Below are 6,501 nucleotides of genomic sequence, written 5' to 3'. Positions count from 1 at the left end.
CTGAGACACTGCAGTCATCAACCACCCTAATGAGGGTCCAATGTCAAGCTAGTGACAATAAAAGAGCGCTCCATAAGAGGCAGCCCATGATTTAAGATTCTTGCTTTGTTTTAAAAAATTCAATAATCAATGATCGTTCTAGAATGAATTTGAGTCTCATGAGTATATTTGATGATTGCACACAATGTCTTTAAGCGTATGTTAGACTTCTAAGTTTGGTGTGCCTAAAGGCACTCCAAAATGGCTTTTTAAGCTTCCTCAGACTATATGCTCATTCATTTTGATGGAGTATATAGCAAAACATCAAGTTTGGTGTCTGCATATGCAGAAAATTCCAGAAAAATCAATTTTCTTCATAGGACCAAATTTATGGATAGATGGATCACACATTGTTTCAATTTAGTAGTTTATGGTAAAAAATAAAATGTTCCTTAGTACTAATTTTATATGAATCCCTAAGCAGAGAACAAGTTTGGTGTCCACCAAATCTTTGGTCAAAATCTAAGGATCATGATTGATCATTTAATTAAAGAATATGTAGAATTATCTTTCTTTATTTACTCATAACCACAACCAAACCAAACTTACTCCCAATGTTCACCATTTTGTTGATTTAATTGTATAGAACAAAGAAGATCGAGAAGAAGACAAAGCAAGAAAGAGAGCACGGTCAAAACAAGCCAAGGAAAGAGGGTCACATGTGCTTAGAAAAGCGTGGTCCATTGGGAAAAAGAATCTGCATGTTTTGCACCCTTGGAGGCTGAACCACGTGCATCCAATGGGGAGGTCAATCCTTGTCATCCTTTAACTATACATGTAAGCCGTTCACACCAAGAGCTCCCCTCAATCTTCACCCTTCAATTGCATAACCGAAATGCGTCCTTCACTTGTGCTCTTGTTCAAAGACTTATGCCTTGCCTATAAATAGTTGATGACACTTCCTAGCTTACATATCCCTCATACAAGCTTCCCTCACTTAGAAGCCTTGGTTTCATTCTTCACCTAGCTAAAAACACGTTCAACATCCTTCCTTATTCAACAGCAACATTTTCTTTTCCACCCCTTCCTTCCATAGCTAAATCGTAGCCCAAACACCGCCCATCTTTCCTTTCTTCTCTCTTCCAATTCATGGCTTCTTCAAGTTCTAGAAGAAGAAAAGGAAAGGAACCAATGGTGGCCAAACCTCCAACCTATGATACAAAGAAATTTAAATCTCAGTTTCATGAATCAAGGTATCATAGGCTCAGGAAATCAAAACATGTCATTCCTGAGATGGGCTTCAAACTGAGGGGGGGAGTATCCCATCTGAGGCAAATTACCAAGAAAAACAGGTGGGAACTTTTGTGTGAGCCTCTCACAGACGTCAATGCAGTCATGATAAGAGAATTTTATGCAAATACTGTAAAAGAAAGCAAGAACAGCCCCCTTATAAGAGCTTTGTCAGAGGTGTTGAAGTAGATTTTAGTCCATCATCAGTCATGAGGGTCCTGAAATTGAGGACAGTAACCTATGGAGAGCTTAGCTTTGAGGCTAGATTATAGGGTGAGAATGACCCTGATGAGCTATTACATGGGTTATGCTTGGAAAACACAGACTGGGAAAGAGACTCAAAAGGAGCCCCAAGCCACTTGAAAAGACTAGACCTCACTCCTGAGGCCAAGTGGTGGTATGAGATAGTAAGGAGATCTATACTCCCTACTGGAAACACCTCAGCGGTCACAGTCAAGCGAGCCCTCCTGACATATTGCATCTTAAAAGGAGGGGAAATCAACCTCTCACAACTCATAGCAGACAGCATCCGGGAAATGGCTGAGGACACAAGCAAATCGGGTAGGCTTGGTCACCCAAGCACTATTCTAAGGCTGTGCAACAGAGCTGGAATGCTCTTTGAAGATAAAGATACAGAGAAGGTAAAAGGAGGAAGGGGAATCACAAAGAAAAGCATGGAAGGTGTTACTGAAGATGACAATCAGGAGGAAAGAGGAACTCAAAGTGGAAGAAGAAGACCACAAGTGGAGGGAGAGCAAGCTTCTAGTGTACTGGATCTGAGCCAAATGCAAAGAACAATTGAAGAGATGTCTCAACAATTCATGAAGGCACAGGAGCAACAGCAAGAACAGTATCTGAGGTAACAGGAGCAATATTTGAAGGATAGAGAGGAAAGAGAGAGATGGCAGCGCCACATGAAGGAGCGACAAGAGAACTGGCAGCAACAAATGATGATTCAACAACAAGAATTTCAGACAAGGATTCTTGAGGGGCAAAAGGAACAAGCAGTAGATTTTTAAGAGTCATATAATGGATTGTCCCTGTGGCAATCTAAATATGGGGAGTATACTCAAAATCTATACCAATGGAAGAATATACATCATACCATTAGAGAACACAGGCACTATCAAAGAATAGAGTATGATGAAAGCACCCAAGCAAAGTTGGATTATTTGACTCACAGCATGCCAGCATTGAACCCACAGATCAAGCCATTTAAGCAATGCCAAAAGTTAGTGGACCGTTAGAGAACAAGAACCAAGACGCATTCAGCAAGTATGCTTCAGAGATTGGAGGATGCTGGACTCTCAGGTTTGTTAGACCCTATCTGGGATAGAAGATGTCCTGTTGAAGAGCCTCAAGATTACGCCAAGAAGAGGAAGAAGAAGGGGGAATCAAGCAAGAGCAAGGAGCACAATAATTAGGAGGTGGTGGAGTTTCTTTTATGCTCTCTTTTAAAATTAAATAAGGAAGATGCATCCCTGAAACATGAGATGCCTCCAATTGCTTTATGTTTTGCATTTTCATATTTTGAGTAGTTTTCTTACAAGTAAATTGCATTATGCTTGTCATTCATCATTAGCTTGGATTATGTTTTGTTTCCTTTCTGCATAAATAAAAGAAAAATGTTTGAAATAGAAAGTGAATGGCCAATGTTGTAGAAGTTGGAATGAAAGTCAGTGGTTTTGTGTTCACTTTCCAATGTTGCTCCATTGTGAAAAACATGCTTATTTTGCCTTAGAATTGCTATATTTTGATTCTCTTTATTGCCATTCGATGCCGTGACGTATTTGTTGAGTGATTTCAGAATTAGTAGGGTACGAATGGCCCAGAAGAGAGAAGGAAAGCATGCACCATAGGAAGGAACATGAAGATTTGGATTTTGGGAACTGCAGCATCGACGCGCACTCGTTCATCACGCGCACACGTGGATGAGGACAGCTGGAAGCGGCGCGCAAGGATGGATGCATCCGTGCAGGCCAGAGAATTTCCACCAACGCGAACGTGCAGCTGGCGCGCACGCATGGATCACAAAAGCAATCGGTGCGAGCGCACGCATGGCGCGCACGCGCGGGAAGCTGCACGTGACTTCATTAAAAGAAATCATGCCTGGTGATTTCTGAGGCTCAACAGGCCCAATTTCAGGCTGTTTCTGCTTGGAAAAGACCCAAGGATGCTAGGGAGAAAGGGGGGATCAATCATTTTACACTAAGACACAATTTTTCTAGTTTTGAGGTTTTTTTTTTGTTCTTCTAGAGGAAGAAACCCTTGTTCTTCTCTTGATCTAGCTTTAATTTGATCCTTCCTTGTTGAATCTGAATTGGGTTTTGTTAATTACTATCTTTGATTGCTTAATTTGAATTCCTTAGTATATTTCCACTTAGATCTTGTGTTAGTTTATGGATTTTGTTAATTGTCACTTTATACCCATTTCATGAATATTGTGAATCTTGACTTGTTGATGTTACATTGATAATTTTTATGCTTCATTGTGTTGTTTAAGCTCTTCTAAGTTGATAATTGTAAGTGGGTATTTGTTGATTTCAATTCAATTGCAATTTGAACATGTCTTTTATTAATGCTTACCAAGTGTTTGATGAATTGTTTACCTTGACTATGGAGTAGTCCTTTTTACTCTTGGCTTAGGCCAATGGAATTGGATAAACTTGGGTCGTTGGGTCTAATAGATTTGATGATTTGAGAGTCCTTAGTGGTCAATTTGATATCCATTAACACTAGCCTACTACTAGGTTAATTAGTAGTGAGGTTAGGCCTTATGGGTTGATGTTGACCAAACCATTTGACGTACTTCAAGTGTGGAAGTAGACTTAATGAGTTTGGCTCCTCATAATTGTCAAGATATGGTTATTAGACAAGGATAGCGACCCCAATTCCCATGCCTAACCAAGAGTTGCTTTTATTATTCATATTTGAAAATCAATTTCTCAATTGTCTTGCTTAGTTGTAGTTATTGTTTAGTTAAGAGTACATTTAATGGTTCCTTGTTTTGAAATTGTTTACACCTTGCTTGTTGTTTGAATTAGTTTCTTGCACTTTAGATTGCTTAATTGCTAAGATTCTCAATTTACTTTCTTGTTAATGAATCACAACCCCGGACTTCTAACCAATGTTGAAGCACATGTTTGCCCATTCTTCGTGAGACGACCCGAGGTTTGAATACTTCGGTTATTTTATTGGGATTGAACTTGTGATAACCAATTCCATTCTAAATTTGATCTGCGAGGATTGTTGTTGGAGTGCTATACTTGCAACTCAATTTCATTTAGAAAATCTCTTCCGACACGGTTCCCGTGCGTCCATCATAAGCATGTTGCTATAATTTTCAAGAACTGACATTGATTAATGATTGTGAAATTCTTTTTTTATGTTGTTTTTACTTACTCAAAGTGAATAGGGCATTTCCTTATGTGTCAAGCACTGAAGTTGATGACATTGTTGATGTTCAAACCCTAATTCTTTTCCGGTTGGTAAGTATATTCAAAAGTCTGCAATATTTCACTGACAGATGTTGCAAGAGCATTTGTCATGAGTCATGACCTTATTTTGATTCTTGGATATTGATAAAAGCTAAAAACCTGCAGGTTCATTCAAAAAATTTTAACATAGGAGTTCAAGCACTGATGCTTCTCGACAAAATCACATCGAAGAATCAGATAGCCAGTGATCGATTTTACCGTGCATTGTACTCTAAACTTCTGCTTCTAGCAGCCATGAATCAAGTTTCTGATTTTTTCTTTTATTTCCATACTGCATAATAAAAACTTAAGGTTATTGATGATTAACAATATAGGAGCCATGAGTCTCCGTACCATAATTAATTTTGCTTACAATATTGCTCAACCATTTTATTTTATAAAATAATTTATAATTCATCAGAGGCAGCCTAGCATTTAGATATGACAGTAGAAAAAATAGAATTTTTTCATGTAAATCCATATTCCAAACAACAGATTTTTAAAAAGGACTTTCATTTAGTTTCATGTGGGAGTCAAGAAAAAACAAGTTACTAGAGAATTTGCTAAATGAGAAAAATCATTTCTCGAACAAGTGACCTTCCAAGTCATAATTAAGAAAACCTCAGGTCACCAAGTTCAAATAGAACAACAAGGCAACACACAATAAACAAGTTTCAAGAACACATTGACAAAAAGAAATATTAAATACCCTTGGTGAAGGCAGAACACGACCATCCACTTGAGTAAAGCCAGTGCTTATAGAAATTCATAATTTTGAAGCATAGGTTCAAATCCATAGTTGCTAGTTTTTAGTGCCTAACAAATGTATCTCAATGCTTACCAGCCATCTAGGGGACTCGGGGATAAACCACAAACCAATCAGCAAGCAAATGCATGGAACAAGTCCTTCAATTTTCAAACTAAACCCTTCAAGTTAGACCCTTTTTCTTCACAATAGTCCTTATGCAGAAAATTAAACTTTAAAGCTAATGGTATCAATTATGGTTTACCTGCTAGAGCTAGTTGTCTCCAAGTTATGACACTTCCTATTAAGAATGAGACTGAAGCTCCAATAACAATCATAAGCTGCAATACAATTGCAGTTAAGACCAAAATTCACTCCAATGGTGTGCTTCAACATTTTAATCATCAAACAAGTAATATGATCATTTTTAATGTTTTCCTACCTGATTTGTTGTTGCAAGTCCACCTCGAAGATTCTTTGGTGCTATTTCAACTATATATATAGGAACCTGTTCCATTTTGCTAACATAAGATATAGCTTTCTATCAAAGCTTCTAATTAGGAAAAGAAAAATATTGATAATATTATAATATACTATAGTTAATTACCACATATGAGATAACTCCAATTCCATATCCTGTGAAAAATCTTCCAAAGTCAAGTGAGTAAGGATCTTGAAGCAGACAAAATAACAAATTGAACCTCATTTCAATTTCGATAACTTTTTTTTAGGAGATGAATTTACATATTGCATGAGATGCATACCTTTGAGAAGAAGAGGGCTAACCATCCTGTTATGCAAAATGCTGTTGACATTCTCATTGCCTGTTTCCTATGAGAAGCAAGGATTGTTTATCAAAATTTAAAGTCCGTCATAAACTGCATAAACTTTATTGGAATTCAGATTTCACATACCCCTTTCCGGCCAACTCTAACTCTGCCACCACCACCTCTTCTTTTGCCACCGCCACAAAGTGATGGAGTTACAAAGTTACAAGAACTTGCAACCTTG

At 37.8% G+C, this 6,501-nt stretch overlaps 1 long non-coding RNA gene across 1 annotated transcript; it reads right to left on the bottom strand.

Annotated features, from left to right (window-relative positions):
• Window positions 1-5,167: 5,167 nt before the first annotated feature.
• Window positions 5,168-5,999, bottom strand: LOC114925584 (uncharacterized). Its single transcript, XR_003814977.2, has 3 exons — window positions 5,933-5,999; window positions 5,756-5,831; window positions 5,168-5,651 (listed from the first exon to the last, which is right to left on the bottom strand). It is a non-coding gene; the product is annotated as an uncharacterized lncRNA (long non-coding RNA).
• Window positions 6,000-6,501: the final 502 nt, after the last annotated feature.

Source organism: Arachis hypogaea, chromosome 2, assembly GCF_003086295.3.
Source record: "Arachis hypogaea cultivar Tifrunner chromosome 2, arahy.Tifrunner.gnm2.J5K5, whole genome shotgun sequence".
Lineage (NCBI taxonomy): Eukaryota > Viridiplantae > Streptophyta > Magnoliopsida > Fabales > Fabaceae > Arachis > Arachis hypogaea.
Note: the sequence above shows the minus strand (reverse complement) of the source record. Positions and strands in the feature narration are given on the sequence as shown.